The sequence below is a fragment of the Microtus ochrogaster genome, chromosome 21 (assembly GCF_000317375.1).
Source record: "Microtus ochrogaster isolate Prairie Vole_2 chromosome 21, MicOch1.0, whole genome shotgun sequence".
In the NCBI taxonomy this organism is placed as follows: domain Eukaryota; kingdom Metazoa; phylum Chordata; class Mammalia; order Rodentia; family Cricetidae; genus Microtus; species Microtus ochrogaster.
The window spans coordinates 39,814,887-39,822,390 of NC_022022.1; the positions used below are offsets into that span (position 1 = coordinate 39,814,887).

General features: G+C 43.9%; 1 pseudogene; it reads right to left on the minus strand.

Moving 5' to 3' along the window:
• Window positions 1–4,470: 4,470 nt before the first annotated feature.
• On the minus strand, window positions 4,471–4,562 carry LOC113457270 (annotated as a pseudogene).
• Window positions 4,563–7,504: the final 2,942 nt, after the last annotated feature.

Below are 7,504 nucleotides of genomic sequence, written 5' to 3' on the forward strand. Positions count from 1 at the left end.
TCTCAACCCATGTTGTTCAAACTGACTAGTTAAAAAGGAGACCAGGTGGCCCACTGTGGTAAACAGAGTGTGGGGAAGAGAAGGGAGTTGCTACCAGATGGATGGTGAGAGCAGAGGGCCAGAATTTCTGTATCTCACCAAGCTCAATGCAGTGTTACAAAAGTACCGACTGACTACATAGACACGGTCTAAGGACTGCAGGTGTTGAAGACAAAACCATGGAAACCAGCTCCATCCCCAGGTTGGTATGTGTGCACTCTGGGTGTCCCATCTGTTTACAAGGTTCTGCAAAGATGTTCAGTGTATATAGCAGAAAACCAGGCTGCCAGCCCTTCCTTGGCCCACTGCCTTTCAGTAGGAAGGAAAGGACACCATCTAACCCTTCTCCAATGAAACCTAGAAATTGTGAGAGAGGATTTCCAAATTTTAATTTAAATCCAGGAAGACAATTCATTCAACGCTCCTTTTTTCTAGCCAAAAGCAAAGAAGAAAGTGGAGGAAATCATTACTCTCAGGAGAGAATAACCAGGTGCTGAACACAGAAGCCAGCCATGGACCAGGATGGGGTTAGCTAGAAAAATTAGAAATAAATTAATTAGCTGTATTTAACCATTGGATTGAACTCTCTCTCTCTCTCTGTTGACAGAAGTTTCTCTCCCACCCAGTTCTGCAGTCATTCAGTCCCAAAGAAACACACAGAGGTATGTTAGTTCTGACACCAAGGTGGACAAAGAGTGGTTGTTCTGGGAAGGCTAGGTCTAGCCCAAGACAAGGAAATTATTCTCTGGATCAGCCCCATTCTGACCTCTCCACAGTACTGAACTTCTAACCAGTCCAAAGGCCTCTGCAGACACGGCTTCTCTTCAGTTTTCCTTCATGCTGTCTTAGGCAGATTTGCAGAGACATAGCCTTTGCCACCACAGTGTGATTTGAGTAAGAGAGATATGTGATGTGGGCATAGGCCTTGCACTGTGCCAAGGAGCCATGATGAAGAGGGATGGTTTTCTGTTTCTCTTTTATTCTCAAAGTTCTCCATCTCTAGAAAGAGCTCATTTGAATAACTCCCTTTGTTGACATTTCATTTGAAAATAGCTTTGACCCATTAGCTGGTCTGTAAATAATACAATTATGGCTGGCACTGGGGAGTAAAGAAAGAATGACCCAGCACCTCCCATAAGTGGGGGTGGGGTTCTATTTAGCCACTGACCCAGTTCAGCTGGTTACAAGCTCTGTAATTTTCACTAGATACAAGACATTTAGCTAATATTTTCAACATCTTATATTTTGGTGGAAAGAATGCATGATGTGTAGGGGTGAGAAGGGTTAATAATTTTTCTAGCCCAAGTAATGTAGTTTGTTTGCTTTCAGTGAACTAGCGCAGGTGAGCAAGGCCTTTGCTTTCCTGGCCTATTTGACTACAGTCAGTGCTTTCTCTCTAGGCTCACAGAGATGTTTGTTTTGAGTTTTTCATGAACTCAAAATGTAAGCCAGCTTGAGTGTGTGCAGGTTAGTTAGTACAGGGGGCAGGGTGTGTGCCACAAAATTTCTTTGTCTTTGCTGCTCACCGGATTTGCATTCAAACGATAGTTTTAAAATTCATTAGACCAGCAATAACTCTGTGGCATTTAACCTGCTGCTGAGGCACAGTTCCAGCTCACTGCTGTGCTCTGTCCGCACAGTTGCACACTGATAAAAGGCCTTTTTATTCTCTTCTCTGCCTGCTCAATCAGAAAATGCACGGACATTTCCTTTCCTCGGTCACACGTCTCCCAAGTGCACATTCCGCTCGTGTTTGCAGCCACGGTGCCTAGCGATCCTGCAGTTGTACAAATGCACAGCCGTAGCCTGAGCACACTGAAAAGGCTGTGCGTTCTCAGACCTGTGGGGCCGTGGGGCGACTCCCTACATTCTGAAGGCGTGGATGCAAAAACGCATGGAAGTTCGAGTGTAACCACACTCTAAACATGCAACGAATGGAACAAGCTGAGCCTTAAAGCACAAATGTTTGCTAGTTTCTGTTTTGTCAGTTAAAATAATGTTCTCCTAACTTGAGCGTCCTAACTACAACTTGAGTACAGTGACTGGTGGCTCCCAACCTTGGCTCTAAGCTTGCCAGTTTCATTCGGTTGGAACAGACTGTCCATCTTTGTGGAGAACCTTTGTGGACTGTGGGAAGACTGGGCTGTGCCCTGCTCTAATTTACTCCATATTTTGGGAAACAAAGGCTTCCTGACTGTGCCTTGGCCCGGTGACCCCACTTTCTAAGTAACATGTGGCTCTTTTGCATGAACACAGAAGCAGGATGACTCCACATCGGGTTTGTGTGAACAGACGCTGCCCAGGACCACCCGTGAGGCACGGAACAGGTGGGGTGGAAAGGAAATTATGCTCAGGTGCAGAAACAACAGGCCTCTCTCTCCTGAGCACTTTGAGTTTGGACCCTAAAATCTAAACTCACACTGGCTGCGGGCAGAGCCTTGGCATCTGCAAGGCCCTAGGCTGACTACAAGTGCTGCAAACACAAATAAAAATCCTCTCTACGTTGAAGAAAATAACAGCAATGGTTAGACAGAATTTGGAGGCTCTTGCTTACAGCCAAGAGCAGCTTTGGGATCTGCCTGCCTAAGCGTTCTCTGTGCTTTTTTATACAAGTTTTACAGTTAAGACATGTTTTTTTAGTCTTCAGTCTATTTCCAGTTATCTCATGGATTTTTCTCTCCCTTTTTGGTATTTTTAAAGTTTTTAAATTTTTTAATTAAAATGCAATTATATCATTTTTCCCATTCCCTTTCCTCCCTCTACCTCCTCCTAAGCCTCCCTCCCTCTCAAATTCATGGCATCATTTTTTATTGTTGTTACATATTCATACACTTATCTATCTATAAACGTATATAGACATCTACATATATGTAATGATTTCACAGCTAACCACTTGGTATTAGATAAGTCAGGGAGTTCCTGCCTGGGACAGGCTGGCGTTCCCTCTACCAGGAATCAGTTGCCTGAGGCTGTTTGTCAGGCACAGGGAAGCTATACCCATGGGTGGATTTTTTTAAGATGCTTATTTATTTATACTAACATCCAAATAAATAAGGCGCATACATTGTATCCATTTGATACATTTGTGTCTCTTTTTATTCTGTAAGTTCCTCTTCCCTCTTTTCTCTCCTTCCATTTTAGTTATTGAAAGACCCTGATCGCATGTCCCGCAGGCTTTTGCACATTCGAGCATCATTGATCTTTCTCCTATCACTGAACCATTCCTCTGCCTGCTATCAATCTGGGCAGCTCCTGTTATATTTAGTCTCACTTTTAAATCTTTCTCCATCCTTTCAACTGTTCACATGTCTGTAATATTCCATGAGCTCTGTCTGAAAACAAGGGCAACACATAAGAGGTTTTTGGGGGTGGAGGGGGGAGGAGAGCGGTCTCTTGATTTTCAATGAGTGTAATCCTTCACCTGTGGGATCCAGGTCTCACATGCCTTCCTGAATGAGCATGCTCTTTTCCTCCTCTCTGTGGTCTAACCAGCCACGTATTCACAGGTGACTCACCATTTCCCCAAATCTTTCCTGGGACGCCAGCAAACCGAACACACACAAAGCTTTCATTTGTCTCGCCTTTCGCAAACTATACCCCACTACCTTACCACGATGTTTCCAATTTCCTTTTGTTTACCAGACAATGTCTAGTGCCCTGGGAGTGCTGATATGCTGGTCTGTTCCTATTCACTGCAGGGCTAGCTTTCTTCCTCAGAGAATAACTTCTGTCTGATTAGACATACTGAATGGCTGACTTACTGTCAGACAGGCTAGTGGGCTATCCCCTGGGTGGAGGTGGGCCTAATCCAGGGCAGCACCGGATATACTCACAACTGGGAACTCATTCTGAAAGCAAAGCCCGTGGGAAAGAGGGTGTCATGTCATATTCAGAGGAGGTTGTTGTAGTTTAAAAATCAGACAAGCCATTCTGAGCTGGCCTCACTGTCCCTCTGTGTGTAAATGCTAGAAGATACGGCCATCATTTTATCTTAGCCTCTGGGTGATGGAAGAATTGGTTTATGTTCTCTTACCGGACCTCAGAACTTTGTCATTCCTAGTATTTTAATAGCTTTCTACACCCTATTACATAAGGATTATATATATTATATATGTAAGGATAATGTATTTGTGCAGTTGACTTTCTATACTAGGTTTATAGAAAACTATGAAAATTAATGTAAAGGATTAAGATTATATTTACGTGTGTGTGTGTGTGTGTGTGTGTGTGTGTGTGTGTGTGACGTGTGCATTACTCTGCACAGGTGGAGGTTGGAGGACAGCTTGTGTGAGACAGTTCTCTCTTTCCACCCTGTGGGTTCCAGGATAAAAATCAGGTTGTCTGCCTTGGTATCAAGCACCTTTACCAACAATAGGACCTGAAGGGTTTTGTTGGTCATTTTTGAGGTTTTTTTGTTGGTGGTGTTGTTTTTTAGATATGGAATACTTTAAGAATTTGCATCTCATCCTTCTGCAGGGGCCATGCTAATCTTCTCATTTCCAACGTGCTGCCGAAGCAAGCACTAAAAGGTTTTTTAAAAATAAAATTGGTAATGGAAGATGTTAACCAGATTTTTCTGATCTGTATTGCTAACTTAGAACATAAAAATTAAGACTTTTTCCTTTCTCTAGGTCTCACTTCTTATGACCTTTGCTTAATTTTTTATAAAAATGTATGGATGAGTAGGTAAGACAATTTCAATGCATTGACACGTCTACTTGGTTATGGAATAATTATAATCTAAACAGAGTTCAGTCATATCTCCTTGAACTTCAGAGAACACGTATTACTTTTCCACATCCTCCATCTCCTTTCTTTTGGTGACAGCATCATTGCTGCACATCCTCTCTTTTGTTACTGTGTTGCTGTTGGGAAGAACAACTGCAACAATGTTGCATCTGGCAGAGAATTTTACCATGACCAAAGCTAGGCTAATTTGTTGCCATTTTTATTAGGACACGGTGATCTGGTTTAGAAGAGCCACGTGATCTAGAAACAGAAATGTCCACAGTGGAAACTAAATATAGTTGGTAAAGGGTGGTGCTACCTACAAAGACAAAAATTAAAGCAAAGACTTTAGCATTTTTCTGTAAGGAGAAGCAGGAAAATGTGGCGGTACTTGGAGAAAATAATATGAACAGGGGGAGTTTATAAAAAGATCTTTGTTAATGGGAGCAATTCAATGGTGGGAGAAAAATTTGAACCTAAGATGAAAGAAAGCATCTTGTGGGTATTTGCAGAAGCAGCCTAGGTAGAAAGAAGGTGGTGTGTCAGGCAGAAAGGCGAGCAGCTTCTCTATTACCGCGAAAGGAGAAGCGGAGAATATGGGGGCAATTGTGATGTGCATTTGAATGTGTTGCTTGTGGTTTTCTTTAAGAAATATGAGCATGACCAGTGAAGTAGGACCAGGGCAATGGGATTTTGAAAACAAGAGACTAAGCAAATCAAAGAAGACATTGACTAGGAACATGCACAAAGATTGACTGGTAGCGCTGGGGGACAGTTAATATCTAGAGACAGCATAATTATAGTTTAATTGATACATATTCAGATTCTAAAGGGCAGGAAACCAGAAGATGACAAGGTGGGGCTAGTTCTAGATTTGAGGATGCATTTGAAAGGTGGTTGAGGACCGCCATCGGCTCCCATATTTGAATGCTTGGTCCCCAGTTGGTGGAGCTGTTTGGGAAGAATTATGAAGTATGGCCTTGTTGAAGGAGGTGTGTCCCTGGGGGCAGGCTTTGAGGTTTCAAAAGCTCATGCCATTCCCCGTTAGCGTTCTCTACCCCCTTATTGTGGGTCAGACCTAAGCTCTTAGCCTCTGCTCCAGCACCATCCCTGCCTGCTGCCATGCTCCCCTCTGTGATGGCGATGGATCTGACCCTCTAGAACCCTGAGGTCCCAACTAAACACTTGCTTCTCTAAATGGCTTTGGTGTTTTGTCATGGGGGTAGAATGGTAACTAAGACAGGTGGGGATGATGCAATGGAAACATTAGAAAGTCAAGAAAAGTAAGAATGTGCTTGAAGAACGTAGTTATGATGAAGGGTAATGGAGCTGGGGTGGGCAAGAGAGGAGTGAGATTCTCGGGAGAGCAACAGGGAAAAGCAGTAAGGTCAAAGGAACAAAGTGCTAGCAAAATGGAATTCTTAGATCCGGGGCATGAGGGAGCTAGAGCTGAAGATGTAGGAGTAGGAAGTCTGGAATGAAGATGATTGGCAGGTGAGGGAGAGAGGAGACTATGGAGAACAGTGGCTGAAGTGTGAAGGCAGAAGACGAGCTCACTGGGAATAAAGAGGCTGATGGATGCAGAGGCCACAGGAGGGTTGGGCCATGTATGGAGGAATGAGCTTACCAGGAATAAAGGCAAAATAAATGAAAGGAATATGCCACTAAAACTGTGCTGGTGTCTTCAAGAAGGCATGAAAATGATCGAGGCAAACAAGACCACAGGAGGAACGTCTGGAGGGAGGTCACTGTAGTTTCGGTCATAAATGCACCCACTAAAGGACCACCTGGTGGAGGTTACATCCCAGGATGGCTCTGTTGGGAGACTGCAGAACGTTTAGAGGTGGAGCCTCATAGATGGCCTGTAAATCCCTGGAGACATGTCCTCAAAGGGAACAGGGATGCCAGCCCTTTCTTCCTCCTCTTCTGCTTCCTGATCATATGTGAACGGCGATCTGTCAGTTGTGAAGCTGCTTAGTCACAGACGCAAAAGGGCCAACAGGTTATGACTAAAACTTCCAAAAGTGTGAGCTGAAACAACCCTTTCTTCCACACAAGGTTGTCTCAGGTGTTTGTTGTAGTAACGGGAAGCTGATTAAGACAGGGGTACAGTTGGTGAGCAAAGCTTTGGAGCAACTGCTGAGGAAAGGTAAGGAAGACACAGTGGTTTGAAGTGACAGCAAGGAACAAGAAAGCCATGTTCATTACCTGGAGGCCCCGTGTAACATGACCTGTGGGGGGAAACTGATCACTGCTAGAAGAACTGCAGAGAATCCTGTGGCTTTGACAAAGAGCCAGAATCACTTTCGAGTTAAAAGACGAGAAACCACCCAGAAAACTCTGGTGAAAGGAGAGTCCTTTTCTGGGGTCAGGGGATGAGAACGTGGGTGAGAGATTTTCACCAGAGAAACCTGGACATTCTTTTGTCACTGAAAAAAATATTTACAGGATCATCTGGTGATTGCTCAAAGCGGAGAACATTAGTTCGGATTAGTCTTGGAATTTGAAACAAGCAACTACAAGATAAGGAAAATTCTAAATTTTTAGAAGCCGCTGAGTCAAGATTCATTTTTTCTCTCACCTACTTCAGCTGTCCATTCTGTCTTTCCTGGGGTCCTCTGTACGTACTGGTCTGATTCTGTCTGTCTTTCCTGGGGTCCTCCGTACGTCCTCGTCTGATCCTGTCTTTCCTGGGGTCCTCCGTACGTCCTGGTCTGATCCTGTCTTTCCTGGGGTC